Raw genomic sequence first — 15,766 nt, 5'->3', positions numbered from 1 at the left:
TGGGAAGGAGTGCAGTGCTGGGCAGTGGAGTTTTAAGTGCATCCAAATAGGGAAATGGATAACAGAGAACTGTGCTTAATTAAGCTTGTTGAAACGAACTTCAGGGGGTTCTGAAGGCCGCCTTGCAGCCTTAGAACAAAGCACCTGCAGCTTAAATGGTGCCTGTAAAACTCTGGGACGTGCACGAAGTTTTATTAGTGGCTTTCCTGCTCTGCATTAGATATTTTGGTGGATATCACAAGGTCCTAATTGGTAAAACATGTTCTGTTTAAGCAGCCCTCTGCCCTCATGCTTGGCTGGCTGTCCAGACACTGTCAGGGAACATAGGAGGTGCAGGAAGGCTGACATCTCTTTGCAGCTACGCCCTGATGGTGCTGGAGCAGGGTTTGCTGGGTGTAGCTGCAGGAAGATGTGGCCCAGTGCCTGTAGGGTCCTGCAGTGGGTTGCAAGAGCTCCTCTGGGCCTCTGGTGGGTGGGCTGGAAGGGTGCTGGGACAGGCAGTAGGTGCCAGCATCTGCCACCAAACAGCAAACCCCTCTCTGCCTGCCCCCACTTGGCTGTAGCACCAGGCATCTCCTTGTACCCCTGTGACCACTGGGCTGGGCACCGAGCATCTCCGGGTACCCGCTGTGACCGCTCCAATGTCAGACTTAGATTTGTGACTGCTGGGTGGGATGTTCCCAGCCCACTTAGTGCACAGGGATTTGGGATGGTCCGTGGGACATGCCTGGGTCCACGGCTGCTGCTGCCCGGAGCATCGCCGTGCCGGGTTTGGCTCCATGTTCTGGCTGCTTTGCGGATGAGCTCTGTTTCTGGGAGAGCTGGAAGTGAACATCATTTATTCTTTTTCTTTCTGAGCAATTGAGTGATGTTCAATTTTGGGTGGTTCTGTTTTTCTTCTGACAAATGCTTTTGGAAGAGAACGGCCGCAGCAGAGGATTGCACAAGAGGTGCTGGCCGGCAGCAGCAAGGACGCAGGGGCACCTCCCGGCCAAGGGGAGAGGCTCTGTGTGTGCTGCTGAGCTGATCCCAGCACTGCTTTCTGCTCTTGGTACAGAATTGCCTTGGATCTGGAGGCACGGTGCATGCACTGAGAGCATAGTGGTGGAGCAGTGGGAAAGGTGCTGCCGCAGCCTGACTGTGGGCAGAGGTGCTGAATGTGGTGCATGGAATGCACTAAGCATCCTTCTGTTCTTCAGCAGATACTTTTTGTCCAGTGTGACCTTTTGTGTCTGGTCCTACCTGCTTTCTGGTACTCCTTTCCCATTTTTGGGCATATGGACTCTTCTTTTGAATGCAGATGTCCTTCAGCTGCAAAATTTGAGGCTTCCACATGGAAGATTTATAGCTGCTGCTTCATAGGATCGTAGGACCACAGAAAAGTTGGGTTAGAAGGGACTTAAAGAACTTAGAGCTGCAGAATGGTTGGGTTGGAAGAGATCTCACAGCCCTCAGCCCCAGCCTTGCCGTGGACTGGCTGCCCCCAGCTCAGGCTGCCCAGGGCCCATCCACAGCCTGGGGCACCTCCAGGGATGGGGCACCACAGCTCTGGGCAGTGCCAGAGCCTCACTACATTTGGGTAAAGAATTTCCTCCTAACATCTCCCCTCTTGTAGTTCAACCCATTCTCTCTTGTCCTGTTACTGTCAGCCCGCTCCCTGCATGTTGCTCTGCTGCTCTCAGAGGGGTTGCTGATGCTGATGGACATTGCTGCAGAGGTAATGGTATGGAGATCGCAGGCAGGAGGGTTCCTGCAGGGCAGCACGTTGCTGAGGAGCCCCTGCTATTGCTCCCAGTCATTTGCTGCAGGCTGTTGGCCATCAGCTGTCAGAGCCTGGTGCCTTGGGAGCAAACGTGTTTGCCTGGAAGGAGCCTTAATTACCGCTTTCTGAGCTGTGTGATTCAGGAATTGATCATCTTTCCTAGTCTCTTGGTGCTGTGAAGGAGCTGGTTGCTTTGTGTTTTTCTTGGCACAGCTTTAGGATGGGCATCAGCCAGCCAGATCTGCACTGGCTCCTGCAGAGGGGAATTAAGATGGATGTGGTGCTTTGGGGAGTTTCACACCAGCCTTATAATGCTCTCTTTCTGTCTCATTTTAAACTAACAGCGCGTCATTTTGGCTGGTATGAGAAGTGTAGCTGAGCAGCAAAGCTGCCCATTTTAATGGTACCAATTGCAGTTAATGGGAAATACTGGCTGTGAAACAGTAATGCTTACCTCTGAAGGCGCCTCTCTTTTCTAGCCGCCCCACTAATGAGTACTTCGGGCAGAAGCGATGGCTGGACTTGCCCCAGGACATTCAGTGCTGGCTGGAAGATGTGGGGAAGATGCCACTGGTTTGCCATGTCCCCGTCCAGCTCCTGTACTCAGTGCTCACTCAGGGTGCTGCTCTGGAGAGCTTCTGCTGGATGCTCTGTGCTGTGTGTCCCCTCCAAGCAGGTGACCCTGGCCGTGACTCATGCTCCACACCCCTTCCTGTGCCTGGTCTCACAGGAGGGCCTGACTTGTGTGCTTTAGAGGCTGGTTTTACTAATGATTCCTACTAGACTTTTAAGGAAAGAAGTCTTCATGTTCTTTTCAGTGTTCCCCAGGACGGCCTCTGGTCTCTTCACCCTTAGGGTGCTGTCGCTGTGCTGGATGTCAAAGCCTGCGCTGGGAGCACAGCCCTGCTGGGCTGGGAGGGGCCTTCTGGCATGCAGCAGGGAAGCACAGTGATCTCATCTCCCACTCCTGAAGTGGCCTGTGGACTGAATTACCCACCCGCTCCAGAGACGGGCCCTGAGGATTGAGCCCTGTGCAGGGCTGGGGCAGAGCACTGAGGTTGGATAGAGCACAACTGCGGGGATGGATGGGGCAGAGCCCTGAAGATGGATGGCTCAGCTGTCTGTGCTCAGCCCCGTTGGCCCTCTGGAACCCCACGGAGTGAGATGAAAGTGAGCTGAGGAACATCTCAGAATAACAGAATCACAGAATGGTTGGGTTGGAAGGGACCTCAAGGATCATGAAGCTCCAGCCCCCCGCCACACACAGGGCCACCAACCTCCACATTCAATACCAGCCCAGGCTGCCCAGAGCCCCATCCAACCTGGCCTTGAACACCTTCAGGGATGAACGAGGCATCCACAGCCTCTCTGGGCAGCTGTTCCAGCACCTCACTGCTCTCATAGCAAAGAACTTCCCCCTGACATCCAACCTAAATCTTCCCTCCTCAGGTGCTTCAGACCTTTATAACAGGACTTCATTGCTGCTTCCAAGGAAGGAAAAATCTTTTGGATGTTTCCGTTGTTACCAGGCTTTGCAAATATTTATAAAAGAACATTGTGAAAGCTCCCAGCCTGCAAGCCTGTATAGGGAGCAGTTCCCCTTACACTGTTCTCCTCGGTGGGTCTCTTAAGCCTGGCAGTACTTGTTGTGAACACGCACATCCTGACCCAGCCATTTCTTGGGAATGCTTATGCTTAAATCCTAGTACAGCAGGAACTGCTGCTGTTTGTGCAGAAGTCACTGCATGATGCTGCCACTGCTGACTGCAGAGGGTTGCTTTGCCATCTCTGCGCTTTATTCTGAGCTGGACCCAACTGTGTTTTTTCTGAAGAGCAAAATAATTCCATCCCATCGAGTGTAGCTGTCAATACATTGTTCTATGGGAATTAGTTGTGCTCAGCAGTTTTCACTGTTCTGCTCAAGCTCAGGGATTTGCTCCCACCTTGAACTGCAAGGAGCTCACAGCACGGTTCCTCATGCATCATGGCCACGAGGTCACCTCAATCCAGCTGGGATTGGCTGGGCAAGGACGTTCCTCAGTGCTTGCCTGTATGGCGTGCCCTCTGTGCAATGGGGATGGAAACGGTCAAAATACTGAGCAACCTGGTAGGTCCTGCTGGTCCTCGTGGGGTCAGAGAGCTATCTGTTGCAGAAACATGCTATGTTGGAAGCATACTTTCATCCTGGCTGTAGTGTCCCATGTTAGGGAGAAGTGACTGGACTCAGGAAGGCTGCAATTCACATTCACAGCGCAGCCCAGACTTGTAAGCTGAACTTTAGTTTTGTACGTAAATGGACATAGGGGATGGGGGAGAGACCATGCAGCGTGTGAGAGTTGGCCTATTAAAACCTGAATTTACTGCCTCATTTGAAGCAGGTAAATCTTAGAAAGCTTTCACTCATCTCTCTGTGCCTTTTTGACCTTTCTGTAGCAGAGGTGTGAGGATGCTGTGCGCTGGTGCCTGTCAGCACCTTTGGGCCGACCCAGTATTCCCGGTTGGTGCGAAGCAGCGCCTGTGGGCCTGCTGCTGGCCTGTCCTGCTTCTGCTTTCAGAGCCCGATGGCATTCAGCGGCAGAAGGCCGAGCACATGGCGGGAGGGGATTCTCTAGGAGCAGCCGGCAGCACGGAGGCAGCGCTGGGAGGATCCTGCCTTTAATCGCTGAGGCTGGGCAGAACTGATGGGCTGCCCCGAGGGGAGCTGCGGCCCGAGTGCGGCTGCTGGCTCTGAGGCTGCTGCTGCCACGGAGCGACTCCATTCCCAATCACGTTTGTGTTTATTAGGAAGGCAGTGAAGCTGCGCGGCAGACCTGGCTGGTTGTGTCTTTGAGCTGTGTGGATGGGAGCACTCGGATGTGAGCATGGCAGTGGTGCACGAGTGCAGGGAGGAGTATTTTTCCCCTTGCCATCTTCATCAAGAGGGTGAGGGCTGCCTGCAGCTGGAGCGCAGCACTCTGGAGTCTCCCTGCCAGGGTGCAGGGCTGCAACGGCCCTCCCAGTACAGAAGTGTCCTTTTTTCTTCCCTTTTTTAATCCCTTTTTGTGGTGGATCCTCCTTCACCGTTTGGCAGTCTGAGGGTGGGTGGGGGCGGGCAGCCGAGCCCTGTCCTGTGGCAGCCTGTGCTGCTCCGTGTGTGCTTTGCTGCTTTGTGCTTTGGAGATTCTTGCACCAATTTGCATGTGCTGCTTGCTCATACTAATACTTCCTGGTGAGTTGTTGCTTTAAGGAGGAAAAAATAGATGTAACTAGATCCCCTGAATCCCTCTAATAAATACCAGATGTGCTTCCATGAGAAATTCAGGTTTCCTACTCGGCACCCGGTCCCTCTTTTTGCTCCGTGGTGCCAGGCAGGATTCATTCTGCTCCCAGCTCGGTGATGCTGCCTGAGAGCCGTGGCTCATCCTCATGCAGTGCCATGCCCGGTTCCTGTGTCAGTGGTTTAACCCGGTTCCCATCCAACCTGGAAAGCTGCAGGGAATCGGGGCTTGGCTGCACAGCGATGTCTTCATCCTGGTGTTCCAAAGGGCTCTGAGTGCGTGCAAATTGGCCATAGAAAGGACAGAATGTCACTGGTGCTGGGCGATGCCCTTGCATGTAGGTGCCTCTTGGTTTGTGTAGCAGGCTGTGTGCCTCCACGTGGATACGTGATGTGGTGTGCAACAGGGGCTAAAACGTGCTCATTAGCAGAAAAGAGCCCCTTGTTAAATAGCTGTTCTCAGTTCTTGGTTGTCCCAATGGCCCACAGCCTGTGACTCCAGGCTCATCCCAGACACCTCTGCTAACAGTGCTGGCGTTAATGGGGGTTAATCAGAAGAGCATTAGCACTTAATTTGGGGCTCTTAATGAACAACGGAGCCTTCTGGAGAGGTATTAGGTAGCTTAGCCTCCTTTTCTTCTTCTTTTGTTGATGTTTACAGTGTCAAGGTCATCAAATGAGAATTAGAGCAGAGGCAGGGGAGGGCTGCATGCTCTGGGCTCCCTTCTGGAGGGGCGAGCTGTTTGCCATCGGCCTGAGACAGCGCTTCCCAGGAAAGCTGCTCTGGAATGAGATCCTACGTCCTGTCTGGATAGTTGTGCAACAGCCCCGCTGCTCCCTGCTAGCCGTATCATTTCCCACCGCAGTGACAAGGCGGTGGGTTGGATTTTCCCCTGCTGTGAACCTACAACATCCCTCGCAGTCTGCAGGCGTATGGCAGCCTGTGTGAGCTCAGGGCTGGGGAGCGGTGCGGGGGCACTGCTGGGACCTCGAAGGAGAGAGCTTTACCAGATGGCAGTGGAAGCTGTTGGATCTCCACGTGCTGTAAAGAGCCCAGACTGAGCACTAAGGGATGGAGCTCTCATCTCTGGTGGATTGCCAGTGTGAAAATGGGAATATGGTGTTGTATTAATGGTTAATGGGAGCCGGGGTTGGTCTGTGGAACTGCGGGGGCTGCAGGGAGCAGCACAGCACAGCCAGCACAGCTCACTCCCCAGTAAATACACTGTGTTATGATTAACTCAGGAGAGATTCATGGGCAGGTAGCAGGCAGCTTTCACAGCATAAGCTGGACAGTTATAAAACGTCTGTATATTCATCAGATGTAAATATGACCTCAGTTTTGTTAACACCTGTGGATTTTCTCCATCTCCTTGGCAATGAGTGGGGGATTCTAGAAGGATCTTACAGTGCAGTCATTAAACAAAGCTATCCAGCATCTCTCCAGTCACTGTGGATAACCTGCCTTCCTGCACCAGCTCCAGAAGTGCCCCTTGTGCCCTGCTTGTGCAGCCAGCCCTGCTCTGCCCCGCACCTCCAGCCTGCCCATGGCTGCTCCAGGCAGGAGGTGCAGTGCTGCAGGCACATTTATGGGTGCTCTAATTCAAGTTTATCAACATACATCAAAGGGATTCTTGATGAAATACAAAGTTCTGTTTACAGTCTTCACGTACTGCGCTGTGAAAATCATGAGGCAGATATCTTGGTGGAAGATCTCTGCGATGAGAAATTGAAACAAGAAGCATGTTTGTGGGTAAACAAAGGCCATTGTAACATGTGTGTTATCATCAGGTGAGAAAACCTGCAGGAATTGGGAATAAGGAAGACCCTGGAAGTATGGCTGGAGCCAGAGAGAAATTGTTCCTCATATCCAGTGTGCCCTTCCCCTGGTGCAACTTGAGGCCATCACCTCTCGTCCCATCACTACGTCCACTGCAGTGGGTTTGCCACCACCTGACCTGTGTGCAGCTCGGGGCTTTTGCAGAGAGAGGCCCTCGTGGAATGCACAGAACACACTTAACTGCTTTTGTATGGCACGTATGAAGAGTAGAGCTGTGTTTCTGGCTGCAGGTGTCTATGCTGGCGTGGTACCAGTGCAGTGCTTCGGATGTTTGGTATTTGGCCTCTCACGGAGGTTAAAATAGCATCCAGAATGGCCCACTATTTTCCAGTATCTGAGCACAGTCCTTGAATGTGCACAACTCTGCATGAATTACGTTTTATATGGTTCATGTCTGAGTGTGACATTAGGTAATGCGTGCCGTGAGTGACTCAGTGACATCCTGTGAAAGTTTGTTGGAAGTGGATTAGAAGCAGCACAGCTTTTTAGGCTCTGGAAAGATGAAATCCATGAAGCTTCAGTGACTGCGGTGTGCACTGGAAACTTCAGCTTGCTGATCATAAGCAGAAGCCCAGAAAATGTGGTTAGGGCTTTATTTGGAAAAAGTAACCTAGTAGAAGCTTTTATGGAGAAGCTTTTATGGGTCTAGCATTGAACTTTAGGATTGGTTTTGGGATGGCCGCAGTAAAAGTGTTTAAAGAATAACCAAACCTGTGCAGTCGTTCAGTTGCTGCATGTCTCCCAGGGGGTTTTTGTCCCTTTCTCGGAGCTCAGAAGAGTTTCTATGTTGCTGCAGGGGTTTCAGTGTCAGGCTCCACATCTTTGCTTCCAGATTTTGGGAGGAAAACCAAGCAGAGCGCCGCTAGGCCAAGGGATGTGGCTGTACACGTGGGGATGCACAGCAGGGAGACTGATAATGTTCCTGTGCTGAGAAGAGCATCCTCTTCTGGAGGATTGGAGATTGGAAATTGGAGAAACTCCATTTCCTTAACCCGAAGCTGGGGATGGTGAGGTGCATTGGGTCACTATGTGCTCTGTTTGCTGTGGCAGCTATTCGTGTAGCAGTCAGTTGTGGAATCGTTAAGGTTGGATCCCCAAGTCCAACCCCACCCACCCCCCTGTGCCCACTGCCCACATCCCTCAGTGCCACATCCCCACAGCTCTGGGACACCCCCACTCACTGTGCCACTGCCTGACTGCTCTTTGGAGAAGAAGTATTTCCTAATATCCAGTCTGAAAGCTGCTAGAAGCAGTGTTTGTGACACGTAGTGCACATATCTGCTGTTGGGTTGTGTTGGCTCGGTGCTGTGTGAGTGCCCTGCAAGGAACTGTGCGGCACTTGAGACTGCCTCTGCCTGCACCAGCTCCTCATTCATCTTTCATGCCAGGGTGTCTGGCAGTGTGTGTGCACTGTGTAAGAGCTAATGTAGTACTCAGTTTGACATTGGGAGTGCTGTGCAATCTCCATCTCATGATGGTGAGTGAGCTGGGAGGCGGAGAAGGAGAGCAGGAGCTTTTCAATGAGGATTGCCTGGCTATGGATGTGGGCAAGGGCAGCCTATGGCTATCCAGGCTATCAGGAAAGGAATGGGCTTTGTTCACAGTGCTGTCTTTTTGCAATCAGTTATATTTCCCAAATGAGGCCAAAATAATATGAGGGAAACTGAAGGCTGCTGCTTGGGAGCTGTGATGACAGTACAAAAAGAAAGAGCACTGGTCTCTTGTCAAGGACATCAGTCTGCCAAGGGAAGCACTGCTGATGCAGCTGCAATAGGGGGGATCCTACGTGCAGGGGGGTCCTGGCTGGGAGGGCAGGGGATGAGCAGGTGTTGGTGTCGAGCTCTTGCTCCTTCCCACTAACCTAGGTCAAAGAGTTGCTGTTGTCTTTCAAAGCATGCTGCACTTAGCAGAGCTGAATTTTGGCTTCGCTTTCACAGTCTGTCAATTCTATTTTATTTTTAAACCTAGTTAGTTTTAAAAAGCAGCCTTAAAAGTAGCCTTGTTCTGATTTCTCTTGAGAGGGAGACCCCATCAGTTAGTGGGCAGTCCATCCTATTACTCCTGCAGCTTGATAAAAGCCTGCAGTAAAATGGCTGTGAACTTTCCATTAGTGAAAAGGCATCCTGGGGCCTCGGTGGGAGCACTGGGACGGAGCTGGGACTGCCCAGCACAGAGCAGCCTTGTTTGGGTCTGGGCCTGGTGCAGTGCAACCTTGCCACGTCTCAGACCCACGCAGTCTGCTGCGGATGGTTCACGTGTTCAAAGTGAGTATTGAGTTCTCACAAATGCAGCCAATTGCCTCATGATGTGTGCAGCCAATTGCATAAACAGAGCTTTACTGCTTTTTGGTGATTTGCTTTACCTGCTTGTTGCAGGCGATGTTTAATGATGCTGTGGGGCAGCTGCATTCTCTCGTGATGCTCTCAGGCTTCCCTGCCAGCTACAGCTCTGCCTTGTCCTTGGAAACAGAGGGATCTGCTCAGCTGATCATCCAGGGAGGTCCTCACGCCACTCTGCAGGAAGCTGCTGAGTCCTTGGAGCTTAACACTTGGTTACTGAAGGGCAACGGAAAAAATACAGGAAGATCCGTGTGAAAATGCGACTGGTGAAACAACAGATATCTGCACTGGTGGCTTGGAGACGCCTCATTTTTAGGCATGAGAATTATTCATGTGACGTGTAGATAAGTGTGTGTGTGCATTATGTTTGTAGTCACTCCTGTTGTAACACAAGCAGGCGGGAGAGCCCTGGGGGTCAGATATTGTGCAGTGGGAGACAGAGCAACCTCAGTGCACGAGGAGTTTCTCATTATGGCTAGAAAGTCACACGGCTGTGGTTTTCTTTGGCCATTTGCCTCTTCTGTTGGGTGCAGTGGTGCTGGCAGTACTCAGACCTGTAAATATTTCCAGTATAAACTGGAGCTTATGGCACGCCTGTAAAAATTCACATGGGTTTGGAGCCTGGCATATGGGAGCTTTTGCTCGTGTTTACATTTTTCAGTACAACAAACTTTCAGATAAATTGCCTTCACAGTTCATCAAGTACTTGAATGCAGAAAAGAGGAGGTAAATAGTTTGCAATGTTTAAGAAGTGCTTATCACTTCTGCTTGTTTCACTGTTTATAGCTTCGTTTGCTTAGTCTAAAGCACCAAGTACGACTCGTGGAGTTCCTGGTCCTCCTGAGCTTTGGCTTTCTGACACTGAAATCTTTTGTGAATTCGAGTTATTTAAGAATGTCACCAATGTGTGCCTTGGTCCAGTGCGTGCAGAGTGGTTTGTTGGTGAGCATCCCCTCCAGCTGATGGGTGCAGGGCACAGGGCTGGGGAGGTGAGCCCTGAGAATCACAGAATCATAGAATGGCTTTCCTGGGTTGCAAAGGAGCACAATGCTCATCCAGTTCCAACCCCCTGCTGTGTGCAGGTCGCCAACCAGCAGCCCAGGCTGCCCAGAGCCACATCCAGCCTGGCCTTGAATGCCTGCAGGGATGGGGCATCCACAGCCTCCTTGGGCAGCCTGTGCCAGTGCCTCACCACCCTCTGAGTGCTTCATCTGACAGAAGAGGCTGGGTAGGCCCAGACTGGACACTTGCGTGCTTTAAACGCAACTAATCAGACTGTTTTTTAGTACTGTTAATTAACTGATGAAACTGTGGTTGTAACATCCTCTGTGTTTTGTTAGTGGGCCCACTCTGGTTGGTGGGCATGGGATAGATGCAGTGAAAGTGCATCTCCAGAACAGGGATACCAGCACGGAACATTCGTTGGTGGTGGGCTTAGTGCGAAGCAAATGGTGAAGTGGGAAGTGAATCTACCATAATTAGGTCCTCACGTGGGTTATTATCTAAAAAAGTGAAAATCCAGAGCAGTGACATGGATCCTGCTGGGGTTGGCCTGGCTCTGGGCGATGTTAGGGAAATGCCATTAGGAGAGGCAAGCTGCTGGTGCATGGGTGAGCACCATGGGTGGTATTTGCTCAGGTACATCAGCACGAGCAATCCTGGCCGCAGTGGGGCTCTGCTGCTGCTGTCATGTTGGGAAAACACTTCTCCTTATCTCTTAGCAGCATGTTGTGATCTTCAGCTGCTTTTAAAATTCCAGTTAGGGGAAATTTCTTTAACTGCTCTTTTATTACTTTGTTGAGAGCTGCAGCTCTTCCCCAGCGAGGTGACCTCGCAGCTTGCCAGTGAGCAGGGCAGGAGCTTTGTTGGCCAGGAGAGTTAGCAGCAAGTTTGGAGGTAATGCACGACAGCCATTCCTCTGCAAACCACCTCCAGTGCTCCAGTGTGTTGAAGGCGTGCGTGGGGAGCGTTGCTCTCACTTCATCACCTGCTGCCTGGCTCAGCGTGGTTAACTTCAGCCCTGCACTGAATGGTGCTGGGCAGGGATGTGGGGCAGGGCTGCAGGGCTGGGGCTGCGTGCACGGGGTGGGGAGTGATGCAGGTGCCAGCATGGAGGGGCTGCCTCTGTCCTTGTACTGTGGTTCAGCTGCAGGACAGGGTTCTCTGAGAGCTGTGCTCTGTTACACAGCACCGGGGTGTTTGGAAGATGAGATTTACACCTCTGGATAGAGCGAGGCCTCCGAGCTGACTGTTCCTTACAGCTGCTTTTGTGCTGAGATTGTGCAGTCCTCTTGCACAGATGGCTTTTGACACTCACTGATAGGTGCTGCTGTCTGTGCTGTTAATTTTTCCTTTTCAGCGGAGTAGTTGATAGGCAGCTATTCAGTTACACAGCTGGGTCTGCAGTGTTTGCTCTGAGGGCTTTGTAGTGAACAGTGTCGTGCAGGATGGGAATCCTCTGGTTAGAGCAAAGCTTTTTTTTTCGGTGGAATCCTTATAAAGCTGATAAAAACTAATAAATTGTAAGAAGAAAAGCCCATCAGCAAGTTGAGAGCAGACTGATTGTCCCAGTGCTCAGCCTTCACCTTCTGTTTTGCACTGCTGCGTGCTGGCAGGGGATCAGGAAGGTGCAAGCCTACAGACAGGAGGTGGGTTGCTCCAGACAGCATGTTCAGCATTTCATGGCAGTGGTAGAAATGAGATGTCCAACACATCTCCTCTGTGCATCTCCCACCGTGTCCGACATACGGCTCCCAGCAGCTGGGTGCATGCTGCTGTACTGCGGCTCCCGGCTCCTGGCAGATGTGAGCATAGGCTCGAGCTGGAATGCACTTTCCCAGCCGTTTCACTGAAAGCTCTTTAATTTGGGGTTCTGTGGTGTGCCTTATCAGTGGTGAGTGCATTTGAATGAGTGAGTAAAGCAGTGAGGCGGTGATCTTCCGGGATGGGTGAGTCAGCTGTGAGCTGGGCTCTGGGGCTTTTGCAGCGTGAAACGGTTTCTCGGTGTCGAATTAATGAGGTTTCAGCTTTTCCAGAATCTGAAAAGTATTAGTCTGGGTCTGAATTTCTGAATGGTATAAACAGCCCTGTGGTGAGAGCGGCAGTCGCTGGCCACCAAGACGTTCGAGATGCTTCTCAGATGGAATTCCAGCAGCGAATGTCAGCAGCACCCGGCTTGGCTCACACCTCTGCTCCTGCCCCAGGGCTGCAGCTGCAGCTCCCAGTGCTGGGAGTACTGGGGAAGAGCTGAGCTCCCCAAAACGTGCACAGGCTGTCTGCATGGGATCCCCGTGTGTGCGTGGTGAAACACATCCCGACCCTGCTCTTGTTTGTGCAGTGCTGATGCTAGTGGGGGTCTCAGTGGAGCAGTATGAGATTCACATCTCCAAGAGCTCTCAGGTTAGGATAGTGTGTAATCAATATGCATGTGTTACTGCTGAGGAAGCAAAGAAGTGATGTGCAAAGCAGCACAGCAGCTTCAGTGGGAAGCACAGAGGAGGGAGCAATGAATGATGTCAGGTAGGATATGTGGGGTTGCTGAGAAGTCCTGGGTGCACACAGTGTAAATGAGAGTCCTGCACTCAGTCCCAGCCCTGCACATGGATGTCTGCAGGGACAGCTGCCTTGCTGGGAGCATCTGTGTGCTGAGTGCTGGGCTTCCAGATCAAAGAATGGTTTAGTAAGGAAAAAAAAGGGGAGAAGGAGGATGAGAACAATAAGTAGATTTAATTTTAGCCTTGCATGGATTCCTCGTAAAGTCAACACACCCAGAACTGCCTCACTGGCCTCTAGCTTTCCTAAATAAACACACTGTAGCAGGACTGAGAAGTGAAGCCACGCAGTTACAGAAAGCTGAATTTTTTAGACAGGAACATGAAGGGCTCTTTTACTGTGGATCCTGCAGTTAAATTGTAACACTGTACCAAAGTACAGAGGGCTGCCTTAGTAGGCAAGCTCTGTAGTTTGCAGCAGAGCTTCGTTGACCTGCAGGTTCCCTGCTGGAAGGATGCCTGTTCTTTCTCAGTTCTACAGGTTGGGAGGTATGGATTTGACTTACAGACCAATTTTGGATTTACTTTGTAAGAACTCACTAAACATTAAAAAAGCTTGAAATAGTTCAGGCAGTGCCATAAAACAGTCATGGCCATAACACCGAAAAAATGAAGGGTGCAGCTCATCATCATGGAGGCAGCAGAGACAGAGCCAGGAGTGCTGGAGGCAGAAGGCGATAGCCGGGCAGTCAGCAAGTGCTGTGCACAGAGCCTGCAGGGAGTGCCACTGTGAGCTGGGACATTCCAGGTGAGAGAGTCAGCAGGTGAGGAAATGAGCAAGGCTGAGCTTAGTGTGAATCTGACGAGACCAAGGATATTGTGGAAGCTCCGGTTTGTTCCATCAGTACTACCATGAAGCCAAAAATGTGCAGAGGTTTGCTTTCCTCTCTCTTGTGGTTGTGCGGATCGGAAATAATCCCACTCAGAGGAAGGGAAGGAGGAGAAAGTGAGCTGGGAATTAGGGCTTGGGAATATAAGCTGCTCTGCCACGTCTCAGAGAGGAGCTGGCGTTAAGCTGCACCGTGGAGCCACTGGAGCAGCGCGTGAGGTTTCCCTGTGTAGAGGATTCATTAGCAGAATTGAGGTTTAATTCTGCCATTGCAGCTGTGGGAAGTTATGTGTTCTGTGTTCTCCTCTGCTCACATCATGCCTGCCAAGCTGCTGCTGGAATTCAGGGGATGCATTGCTGGCTGTGTGTGGGGCTCTGGTAGACGGCAACAGTCTCTGCAATGGGCACTGGGTGCTTCCTCTGCTGCCCACGTCCTGCTGTCCCCAGGGCTCTTCTCAGTGACCCACACAGAGGAATGGATGGCCGTGTCCTCGGGCTGCTGGGCACGGCTCCCATGGAAGTTCCCATGAGTAGGAAATGGTTTTCTGTGCTCGGAGGCTGGTGGCAAGGTCTCATGTTTTGGGATGGATGTGCTCTAATTGGCTTACTGATGCACACGGGGCCTTTGCTGTGAGCGGATGGATTAGGAGGAGCCTGTCCTGTTTGATGCTGGCACGTTTATGTCATGATTCATAAATAAAAAGGATTTAGACTTAAAGATCATAAGATTAGCAAGAAAGAGCAACAGCTTAATGCCATTAATTAGCAACGCTTATGCTTTTAAGTCACTCAAGATGCTGCCACGTTTGTTTTCCAAAACAATAAGCCTGTACATTGTCATTAAAATGAAGAATAAGTTAGAGGAAGCTGAGTTCTGTCCTTGCATGGCAGCTGGGAGAGGTTGGGGTGGTTCGGGCCGGGCTGGGGGTGCAGTGCCTCTCTGCAGCTTGGGGTTGCTGTGGGGGTGCTGAATTGGATGGAGCTGGGCTTTGTCCAATAGGTTAAATGTGTATATTTCCTTGATGCACCGCTAGTTTTATTTTTAACTCTTAGGCAATTTAATATTTTGTGGGCCTGCTAGTATTTCCCCCTGGTTTTCCATCTGCTACTGTGATTAAATGAAGTTGTAGCTTTATAGTGCCAGTCCAGAGCAAACGAAATGGAAACCTTACCTATATGACTTGGCACGTGGACAGTAGACATGAATAACTTTGGAATTTGTGGGGAAAAAGAGAAGTTATGTGTGCTTGGAGCCAGAATACAACCGGGAATCAGCCTCTGCAGACAGGATCGAGCTGCAGCTTCTGAGCTGAATGCCAAAGGCTTCCGAGCGCAAGCTGCATGGAGGGGGAAGGTGGGAGATTGGCAGTCCCGGGCCTGCAGATAGCCAGAAAGTGCTGCTGTGTGTGATGCCCCTAACCAGAGGACCTGGAAGTGGCTAAGAGACGCCTGGGAGTCATTTCACTGGGCTGCGGGGAGCAAGAAATACAGACTGCGATTATGTGTGGTTAATTGTGATGGGAGCCAAAGCTGTGCAAGCAGAAGGGTCGAGCCAAGGCGATGGAGCAGCTTTCTGTGCCATAGCTGCTGATGCAAGAGATGTAGAGTTGGGGGAGTTCACACTTCAGAATGAAATCAGAGTTAATCTGTTTTGAAGTTTGTTCATCCAAATCGCTGCCTGGGCCTTGTTTCCCTCCTTCAGGCTGCACTCACAGAATTGTTAAGGTTGGAGAAGAACTCTGAGATCCCCAACCCCCCCACACCCACTCCCACGTCCCTCAGTGCCACATCCCCACAGCTCTGGGACACCCCCAGGGATGATGACCACCACTCCCTGGTGGTGGGCCACTGCCTGGCTGCTCTTTGGAGAAGGAATTATTCCTCATACTCACCCTGACCCTCCCCTGGTGCACTGTGAAGCCATCACCTCTTGTCCTGTCACTGTTACCAGGGAGCAGAGATGACCTGCACTTTGCTCCAACCTCTTTTCAAGGAGCTGGAGAGAGTAATTGGGCTCTGCAGAGCTCTCCAGGATGGCTTCTGTTCCCAGGACATGCATTGCAGGTAAACAGAGAGGCTTCCCCTACAGCTTAGGCCCAGTGAAGCTCTGAAATACGTTTGCATCGTCACAAGTAAGGAATGGCACTTGACAGAGCCCCAGGAAAAATACCAAGGAGTGCATTAAAATG

General features: G+C 51.4%; 1 protein-coding gene across 5 annotated transcripts in view; it reads left to right on the top strand.

The window, feature by feature from the left end:
- FMNL2 (formin like 2) overlaps positions 1–15,766 on the top strand; it is a 108,636-nt gene that overhangs the window by 34,128 nt on the left and 58,742 nt on the right. The window lies entirely within an intron of this gene.

This window comes from Lagopus leucura, unplaced genomic scaffold, assembly GCF_019238085.1.
Source record: "Lagopus leucura isolate 7727_CA_CO unplaced genomic scaffold, USGS_WTPT01 Super-Scaffold_100019, whole genome shotgun sequence".
NCBI lineage: Eukaryota > Metazoa > Chordata > Aves > Galliformes > Phasianidae > Lagopus > Lagopus leucura.
Note: the sequence above shows the minus strand (reverse complement) of the source record. Positions and strands in the feature narration are given on the sequence as shown.